At 39.9% G+C, this 10719-nt stretch overlaps 1 long non-coding RNA gene across 2 annotated transcripts in view; it reads right to left on the bottom strand.

Annotated features, from left to right (window-relative positions):
• Nucleotides 1-10363, bottom strand: part of LOC108448849 — a 73628-nt gene extending 63265 nt beyond the window's left edge. For both annotated transcript variants that reach the window (XR_001864887.1, XR_001864888.1), the window contains exons 1-5: nt 10324-10363; nt 4717-4800; nt 3163-3217; nt 1219-1335; nt 624-745 (exon numbers count right to left, since the gene is read on the bottom strand). This is a non-coding gene — a long non-coding RNA (uncharacterized LOC108448849). The remainder of the gene's footprint in view (nt 1-623; nt 746-1218; nt 1336-3162; nt 3218-4716; nt 4801-10323) is intronic.
• Nucleotides 10364-10719: the final 356 nt, after the last annotated feature.

Here is a 10719-nt window from a genome sequence, read left to right as displayed (position 1 = left end):
ACAGTTCCTCGGCAGAGCCCCGGCCATGCGGCTGGAGAAATAAACATCGCTCTGAAACAGCTATCAAGAATCTGCCTGTCCTATATATTTCCTTTCCACGGGACTCCTGGTTTGATATATGCATGTTGCAGTATCCCCACTGCAACAGTTCTACAGCTCTCAGTCTGCAAACCTTCCAGGGTGATACCCTCACCAAAGGTCTGGAATAACTAACACTTCTCTAGTAGTTTTCAGAGGGAAGTCTGCTGGGTAGAATGACCTCTGTACAACAGCAAAGAAAATCACAGGTGATTTCTTAATATTCTTCTGTGACCAGTATGACCTTAACCCAGTTTTGATTTTGTCCTCCAATTCTCTTCCTGAGTAAAAAGGGATGTATTCACTTTCTTCTACCCATTGATTACTATGATTATGCTATGAGGATTATAAACTCCATTATGTGGAAATATTGCTTCACCCATGTTTGCAGCAGCTCACAGGGACTTGGAGGCAGGTGGAGTCTGTACAGGATTACTATAATATAGTAATAATCATGTGAAGTGTGTCTCCCCACACACTACTGAGACTAACAAAATTTTTCTAAAAAATCTCAGAAAATTCATATTCAATGATACATTACTCACATGAGTTTGGAATCCAATATCTGATGTTTGAAAAGCAAGTTTTCATGCTACTTCCTCTTTAGATGATTTGAAAGGGAACATAATTCAGGAATCATTGCTGGGGCCTACCCATGGTTTTTGACCTACAAACAAGATTGCAGAGTAAGAACCTCCTCCATCTGGTATATACACTAATAATCCTCCCCACAAGAGCAATTCAGTTAACTGAACTGATTCCATAACATTATTGCCATGGTGGGCCTCTATAGGTGGTCCTCTAGATCACATCAAATACAGCCTGGCTTTCAGATGCAAGCGTGAGGTTAGATGAAGCTGGCAGGTAGAAAAACACATCTTTGTATTCGTAAATTCAGCCAATTTGATCAGGACTTGCTGAGAAACAGCCCCATGACACCATTTTAGAAAGGAAAAGAGATAGAAAACACAGATTCAGTATCCTATTTACTAGAGATTTGAACTTTTAAAAGCATAACTGTGAGAAAAATAAGAGAGAACACAAAATAGACTCAAAATTATCATCTTATCTCTATGTCCACACCTGTGGCTTTGTTGGCACAAGGCTACATTACAAGAGATTATCGAAGTTGGAGCTAACCTTCATATCTTCGTAGCATCAAATGAATGTCAAAGTCATCATCACAAGTACAGCAGATCCTATTTGCTCTGTTAACTGCATCAGTAACACCTTTTCAATATATGTCTCTGAAACACACTTTGTAAGAAGGAAGATTGCTCATTGGAACAGCAAGGAAAGAAGCACGGAGATACTTTTCTAGAAATAGAGAACTTGAGTTATGCCATTGAGATCAATGGAAATTCAGAGAAAAGCCTGAATAAGATGTCTGGGATTTGACCCTAAATCAGCTTACACAATTTTCTACAAATTGAGTTTTTACAATCTGGTGGAAGCTCTAATTATGTTGTCATAAAAATCTCAGCACTGCTGAAATCTTATTTCTGAAGCACTCAAAGAGGCATCTGTAAAGGATTTTCTTTTCCATTTTGTTCTGATAATGGAAAATATATGAGGTGTCAGATAAGAGAGGGCAATCTGGGACATGGCCCCCCATCACCTCACTGACAAAAGAAGCCAATAAACAATGGCTGGGTTTTATTAAATTGGATTAAGGACCAAAGTCTCAAGCTCCAACTCTTCACTTAGACAAAGTTCCCAGAGATAAGGAGAATTTAACGTATGTGTTTCACACAGTGGTAAAAGACTCCCCTCTCCAAAGATGAAACATGGTTTTAAATGCCTTAATTCATGAGGTGCTGTAAGTAAGTGTTTAAAGACAGATATCACAAACATCAGACTTTCTTGTGTACCAGAAACATACAGAACTTCAGGAAGACAGTGCAGAAAATTTCAGGGAGACAAGAAAAATTTTTCACAAGTTCAATGAGAACAGATGTTTTATAGAAATAGTTCAGGTTTAGCAAACTTCTGCCAAAGCCCTGGGAGTTTCCATGAAAAACCCACAGATGTCCTGGCAGGTCATTTGCTGCCTTTTGGCAAAACTGGCCTTCCCAGGCTGCTGCTGGGGACAGCCCATGGACACAACACCTGAAGAACATCTTCCAGTCAATGGCCTCCAGCTGCCATGGCCTTGGGTGGGCACGATGAGGATCACAGGGTTCTGCAAGGAGGCCCAGAGGGCAAGGTAGGGGGGCCCCTCAGGGTCAGGGCAACTGGGTACTCTGCTTCAATTATGAACAGATTGAAAAAGGATAACAGTTATGTTTCCAATTCAAACATTTCAATGTGCTCAACCTTCCAGTGAAATGGAAATTCTCACTTGAACAGATCTGTTCGAAGCCTGCGGGTGTAACTCAGGTGTCTAAGATTTAAATTATCACAAAATCTTTGTTACTAGTACTTACACCTGTGGCATCAAATACACCACATTTAGAGCAACACAGCATAAATGTAAAACACAATAGGAGAGGTAATGATAAATGGGTGTTGACTGATCCCCCCAGAAGCTGGCATTACTCTTCCATCAGCAGCCAGGAAATTATTCCTTCCCTAGACTTGCTTTAGTTTTTGAAAAACATTGATGTTCAAATGAAATATTTTCTTCTATTATTTTCTCCTTTTTTTTTGTGTGTGTTTTTTGTTTTTTGTTTTTTGTTTTTTGTTTTTAAGGAAAGCATGTGTTTCTGGCCTGATTTACCCAAGAAATTCCTTTAAAATTAGAACCCAGACTTTCACTTCAGCTGTGTTTTAATGAAATGATATTAGATAGAAGAATTGTCTGCCATGGAGAAGGTAATCAGTATTCATTGCCAGCTGAAAGGTGTCGGCTAGGCTGACATGTTGACAATGTGTATTTCCACACATCTTGTTTTAATTTCAAAGCACAAATCTGTAATGTAAAACTGTATATTCCTAAGGCTGCACTATCATTTAAAACAGGCCATGTTTGGTCAGACTAAAATTCTCTCTTGCCCAACATCTCGATTCCCAACAAAAAACCACAGGGATTTATTGAAACAAAGCTTTTTTTAGTACATCCTTCCACAGCCGTTGTTTCCTTACCAGAGGCCGTATCCCCAGTTCCTTTGTTGCAGCACAGCCTGGGTGCAGAGTACACCTGTAATTTGGGATACATTGCTATTGCAAACATGAACTCCTCACACACCGTGGGAGCAGAGCCTGGCTGTTCACCCTGAAGCTTACAGTGCACAGACAGCATTTAGAGTTTATATAAATAAACACAACAAGCCATCCAATTCACTTTAACTATTTGCATAATAGTCTCCATATTTTGGCTCATACTCAGTGGGTGATGAAAGTACCACAACAGCAGGGCGGGGAACATGGAGGCATTGGAAGTTTTAAAGGAAAAATGTTACATTTTGCTGTAGACCAAGATCTTAGAGATATCGTTTGTCTATTTGTACTAATATATTTTAAAGAAAAGATTGCTGAAAGTGTACCATGCAGCCAGCCAAGAAGCATGCACAGGATAAGCCTTACACCTTAATTGCATGGAGCAGAATTCCACAGGAGGAAGAGCTTACTGAGAGGAAAGATAAACAGGAAGAAGAAGCAAGAAGCAAGTTTTGGGGATATAGTATATTAATTATATTATATTATATTATATTGTATTATATTATATTGACTGCAGTGATCGAACACAAAAGAACTCATCGAATGCCCAACTCATTTCTAGTAGTGCTCGCTGTCCGCCCCAGCAGTGTCTGCTCCTGGGGAAAGGGTGAGTGTCATCACCACACCTTATTCCCAATTGCATACAGCACCACCAGTGCTGGAGATGTGCAGTACTAAACATCCTGCCAGGCAGGACCACGGGCTGTCCAAGAACTGCAGCCTCTCCCAGCAAGGAGAAGGGCTGGGCAAAGCCTTCCTTTGCTATGGGTAATTCCATCTTCTCCACTTTCCTCCTGAATGACTAAGCAGCCACTTGGGCACACCATATGCATGCACTTGTACCTGATGATGACTCTCTGGAACACAAATCCTGCTCATCTTTTAAGTGCTACCATTTCACAATGTGCCAACGTACTTTATTTTTGGTAATAGCTCTTCATCTAACACACTAAACAAATGTACTCGCTCAGTCCCTTGATACTCTTTAAATAACATTCCTAGCAAGGAGCATCCTTTGCCAGGAGTGCTCCCTGCTCACCAGGCTCACCCTCCCTGGTTAGAGGACAGGCTCCCAAGGGTGCTGTGCCCACTCACTGCACCATGGCAGGATGGGGGCAGAAGCAAACAAAGCTGCCCTGCCCCTTGGTGTGCACTGGGGAGTGAGAGGCCCATGAGGTCCATGCCTTTAGGAGGTGGTCAGTGCAGCAGCTGCCTCCCCTCCTCACTCAAAAGCTAATCGTGGGGTCCTTGCAGACCCTGAGCACTATATTCAGACTCTCTCCTTTTCCCCAGCACACTGCTCTTGCCCATGTACCTGCTAACACAGGGTTTGCCCTTTTATTTACAGCTCAGTTCAAAACAAACATGAAATTCCCCAGTATGTTTGAATTGTGCTCAGCATTTTTTTCAAGTGACAAGGCAGCTGCTCCCCAGCAGTCTCCTTATCTACAGCAGAGATCGATGCAATATTCTACTTACCTGTGATAAGCTGCATCTTCAGGCCATAACAAAACCCATTTTATAAAACATTTTTCAATGTTGTCTGTAAATCTAGCAGATAAACTGAAATTAAAGAAATTTAGAAAATTAAAGCAATATTTATACTTCAGCAATAAATCTAATATTATATAAACACATAATGCCTTCATAGATTTAATATCATTTATGGATTTCTCTTTCAGCTTTTATTTTGGAAGTGATAACATTCTTAGCTTCGTCTTGTGTTTGTCCAATGTATGTAACTCTAGCTGCAGCACCAGATCTAACAAGACTTATTTTTTACATCTTAGATGAATAAAACCTAATCAACCAGACTCTCAGCAAAGTCCCACCCTTTCTAGAAAACACCCTTAACTTTGGGTAGAGAGGAACTCATCACACTTGTGAAACACAAATCTCAGCACCTTCAGGAACTAGTATGAAAAATAAACCCCCTGCCTGTAGAAACACTCTATAGGAAAATGCACTGAGGTTATCTCAGATCAGGTTTCCACAGTTAACATACATTCTTCAGCATTCAGGAGTGGACATTCTCAAAAGTTGGAAATGACACATTCTCTTTCCTCCCTTTTTATAGAAACTTCACTACTTCAAATGTTAAATTGATAATTTATTTTTTTTTCAGTGAAAATGTCAGTTGAAAACTTCACATGGACAGGTGGAGTCAGAGGCGTTAGGGGAATGAGTTGGCCAAGTCTCCAAACTCTGTTAATTCTGGAAGATTCTAATCCTGGAGGATCTGGACAGAAACTCAGTTACCCAGACTAGGAGAGCAACTGGACATCAGAAGGAAGGTTGAAGTCAGGGAAGACATGTGCAGTCCCTCTGTAACAGGCAGGGTCAGCACAGCCCGTCACCAGCAGCAGTGGGATGTAACAGCTTTTCCAGGTAAATAAACATCCCCAAACTACTCAGAGATGAAAAACACACCAGTTAAATAAGCTAAGGCTTATTTATACATCTGTACAGCAAGGCAGCTTGGAAAATGTATTGCTTTTGTCTGGTAATTAAGAAAAGCAGTTTGTGTTACTCCAGTGAATTATCAGGGAATGTAAGTCCAGCCCTTTCAAATGTCAACATTGTTCTACCACCCCCCCCCCACGTTTTAACAAAGTCACAGTGTAAAAAGGACTAATTAGTATGTTATGAAAAGGCAGACATCCAAAGATGATATGTGAGGCATTTCTGTACCAGAACCTGTAATTAATTACTTTGTGCTGGAGTTCAGATAGGTGTATTGAAAAAAAAAAAGATTAACCTGCCTGCTTGCAAATCTTTTAGGGGTCATTATTAATATTGTTTTGTTATTTTGACTGACATTTCTCTTTCTCTTAAGTGCATTGTAATTTCACTCTTAGGAAAAAGGAACTATATGGAATGTTTTCTTTACAATTTTCAAAGTATTTTCTAATTCTTTCCTCTTCACAACACATCTCTTGCGCTGTAAGCCTTTTCATAACACAGAAATTAAAAACAGCAAAGATACAAGAGTATTCATAATCCAACATTTAGGTAATTTGTTTAATTAATGTAAACAAATCCATCATTTTATTCTGGTTATCAAGATGGTTTAAGAAACATAGGATTTTCACCAAGCATGACATTGGTGCCATGGCCTACAGAGCTCTGTTAGAAACTTACTTTGGATTGTTTTTTGCACTACCAGTTACTCTACAAGTTTATTTCCATGCATGTGTGCTGGTTTATAGATACACTTATTAGAATGATGAAGTTGCAACTGGTATCACAAGAGCATTTACATACTGCTCAAACTAATTATTTGGACAGAAATGACAAATTGTGCTTTAAAAAGGAAAAAAGCATCACCAGAGTTTCTAATGTGAAGAAAGTAAAGTTAAATTGAACAATTTCCCATCTCATCCTGTCCCAATAACCTGTCCCAGTCTTCTGAAATATCAATAAAAGAATAATTATTGCCATTTATGGTCAAAATAAAATGTTGTTAATAGCATATTATTTTATAGCAGTTTCTAGTATTTTCCCTTAGCAATTACCCATTTATTTGACTTGCACTTGGCACCAGCTTGTTATTGCCCTCAGTATTATGAGAAGGGCACATTTAAAGAGGAAAAAAATATGTCACTAGCATCAAGATTAATCATAAAAACATTGATTTCTAGAATAAAAAGAGAAAAAAAAATTGGGGGGAAAATGTGCTATCTAACACTACACCTGAACATCCTGAGATCTTGTTTAACCAGACCAACTCTGGGTGTGGAACCACATTTACTGAACAGATTTCACAGGGAGCTCACAACAATCCCGCCTGGACTCTCTCCCCATCTGGATTCCCCAGCTGGATTCCCAAGCCACTGGCCAGCAGGGAAGAATCTTTGTGGAGATTATCTGCCAGTGGCAAAATGATGTTTTACTCACAGCAAGACATATGGGTGTTACAGTGCACTGACTGAAGCAGATACCAAAGCAAGACAACACCCCTCTTCCCTTTGCCTTGTGATTTTGTTCTTCCAATATTTAACACTTCAATGGTAGCCCAGTTCCAACCTTACTGGAAGCAGCACCAGTTACCTACCAAGGTTCTCAGGAGGTGCTGGGACCCATCCACTCAGATAAAATTGTAATTGCAGGACCAAATAAAAAGGGAAGTGAGGTAAACACGCAGTGATATTCTCCTTGCTATAAGCTTTTTTTGCTGGAATTAAAACACCCTCCTCCTAAGAAAAAGTCTAAATTTTAAAACTGTTGCTGGGCCTCCTTTGTACCTCAGTCCTCAAGCCTTGAAACTTTTTGAATATTTCTTAGCATTATGAATAGGAAAAATGTTACATTAATAGACACTCCATCTAGGTAAACTTTTCAATTACTTCCTATAAGAGTAGTCATAGACTTCTGCCATTAAAAGAACAGGGAAATATAAACTGCATGTGTTTTGTCACAATAGTGTAATTGTAGCATTTGTGCATTAATTCCCAGAAAAATAGTTTGTAGTTACATGTGACCATGTAAAAAATAAAATCATGCATTGGACACATTATTATAAACCAAGACATTACTGTTTTCCCTGTGGCATTTTGCTTAGTGTTTTCTCACACAAGAAACAGAAATAAATCACAATGATCCTTAGGATCTGCTTTAAAACCAGACAGCATCTTCAGGCTGTTCACCAGTGTAAGGTTTGTAACCCACAGCTAACACAAGTGCATGAAGGATGCAGGGACTGTCAGGAAATCCCACCCTGTATCCCATGTTCTCAGAAAAAATGTTTGCCTGTACATTGGTCAAAATACACAGATGATTCTTTCTGTACAGGATAAGCTTAGAAGAGAGAACCTTTCTTGTTTAAACAGACAAACCACAGAGCAACACCATCATTTTCTCTCTTACTTCTATCATAGAATGAAAAGTCAGAAAAGAGTGGATTTTCTCCAGGGTAATCTCTACAGCATGGCTTTGCAAATATAGATTTCTAAGAGTAATATACACTCCTCAGTCATGTGAGTGATTTCAGCAAGACTCAGTGACTTCATCATCATCGCCTCACAACTCAGTAAGACATAGCAAGTAACAAAACCCATCAGTTTTCGATATCATTCAGGTTCACTCCAGCATCCCTTCCTAATTTTTAATGCATCCTGCCCTTGAGCATAGCTATTTGCTGTTACAGGTGAGGCTGCACAAGCATAGGGTGAGTGGAGACCCAGTGAGCTGGAACATCCCGTTTCAACTGATATTCTGCAGAACTGTTTGACTGTAGGAGCTCAGCAATATATTTTGATAGGCTTGACTGTGCAGCCATAGATCTACTTTGCTTCCCACTTGTATATTGTTCATGCTTCAGTTATCATGCACAAAATTAGTGATAAGCAATATTAAGCAGAGCACTCTATACTGCAGCTCTGCCCAAGAGGGTTGATAACAGATCCCAGACTCTTTATGCTTTTTGCCTTTACAGGAATCCGAGTGACTGCTTCCCTGGGAAGCAGAAGGCAATAAGTATTCTGAGCTTTATGCAATGTCTGTCACATCCCTCTTGCACCTTTACCAGGAGCTTTCAAAGTCTTGGTGGAAATCCTAAAATGGAATACCTTTTTGCTAATGCTTTTCCAGTAAGGATGCTAGGATGCAGAAATAACTAGTAAGGATATTTTAGCAGCTTGTTATGCTTAAAAAATACATGATCTTCAAAACACGACTGCTGATAGCAATTAGCATGTATTTATAATACATCTATGTGTAACTGCATTCTTACCTGGTTATTGCAGTATACAGAAATAACCTTTCAGCTTGATGTGTTACAAACCCACAGATTTCTTAATTTAATGCATGTTCAGCCCAGTAAGAACAGTAAAGAATCACACACAGCTATCCCATTTTTTATAGCACATTTATAGCTCACTCTCAGGAGCCTACACCTTGGCTTTTCTTCCCTTGTCCCATTCTATCAGAAGCAGATTTTCCTAGAAAAGACTTAATAATCTACGTCCCATATTGTTTGAGTATGTTATTTGCAGGCTTGGAGTTCTTTTGGCCTTCAAATTTTATTCTTGTGGCCTGATATTTTCCTTAAACTATCCGGAGGTTATACATGTCCCACACTGTCCACCCTATGGTGCTGGTGCCACCTTACGAACATCAGCACACAGGCCCTTTGCCTGTAAACAGGCTGCCCTTTTCTGCCTTCCAGATTATTCAAGATCACAGTAGTAACACTCTGAATCAAAACAGTACATGCAGAGAACAGCTACAAGACATGGATCCCTTGCCCCTTGGCCAATAAAAGTACACAAAATGATTCCAAATTTCCCCAAGTGCCATAGCAACTGACAAAGGCTTTCTTGTTCTTCCACCTTGTGTCTTTGACAGTCTTGTATATTTTGGCTCTAGGCCCAATATTCCAAGCTTCATGTATTACTTGCTGCCATTCCTTAGTATTTTACCATTCACTTCTGGATTTACTGGGGCCAAGACCTTTTATTTGGAAGGATTTTCTTTCAGTTCTAAAATTATTGGGCATTTCAGAGGGGAAAAATCAAATGCATGTTCAGATAAGAGACTGAAGATAAGGAACCAAAGATAAGGAACCACAAGAGAACACCACTCTTTGTGTCACTCTGGCATAGACATATTTTATAACATTGAAGAGGGTATCAGATAAAGATCAATAAGGTAAAAGAACCTTTATGTTACCTACACTTAAACTTACAGCATGATCTGGTAAACCATTTGTCACAGTGCCAAAGGGGCCTCTCTTTCCAAATCCTTACCCTCAATGAAACAATAACATCAAATAGAAGCATTGCCAGTGGTGGCTTTGCATTGGAGCACATCTGCCCTGTCGCAAATGAACACAGAACCTCAGTCTTTTTTTTGTGCACCTCTCTCTATCCAGCAAATTACAAACTACTGAATGTTCCGGTTTGGCCAAATTTAGAAATATATATATACTCTGAGAGAAGGCACAACCACCCCTCCCCCCACCAGGTTCGGGAAAAAAAATAAATTTTCCTCGAAGGAAAGTGAAGAAGATAAAACTATTTATTTAACAAGCACATGGGAAAGGAAAATAATGTTAAATGGTAAAATCTTTCGCTGTAGAGGAAAAACCTGGGAAAGTGTTCGAGTCCTCCCTTTGGTCTCCTCGGAGCTGGGGCTTGGCCCAGGGCCAGGCCCTCTGTGCCCGGTGGAAAGTCCTCCCGATGTGCTCTGATGTTACAGCAATCAGGCAGTCCAGTAGAAAAGGGAGAAAATCCGAAATTCCAGAGAAGGAAAAGTTCAGCTCTCAGCCTCTCTCCAGAGAACAAGGAACTGCAAAAAAACTGGCCAAAAGCTGACTGGAAAAGCTGCCAGCCGGGTGCTTCCTCGCTCCCCCCTGCCCCAGCTGGAAAAAAAACCTGCTATCTTTATGTGACCTTGAACAAGTTTCAAACTGCTTTGAGAAAGTTTTGCTCAGTTTTTTCTTCCCCCTCTCAGGCTCAGTTCAGAGGCATAGAAAGGCCAATA

This window comes from Corvus brachyrhynchos, unplaced genomic scaffold (genome assembly GCF_000691975.1).
Source record: "Corvus brachyrhynchos isolate BGI_N302 unplaced genomic scaffold, ASM69197v1 scaffold398, whole genome shotgun sequence".
In the NCBI taxonomy this organism is placed as follows: domain Eukaryota; kingdom Metazoa; phylum Chordata; class Aves; order Passeriformes; family Corvidae; genus Corvus; species Corvus brachyrhynchos.
Note: the sequence above shows the minus strand (reverse complement) of the source record. Positions and strands in the feature narration are given on the sequence as shown.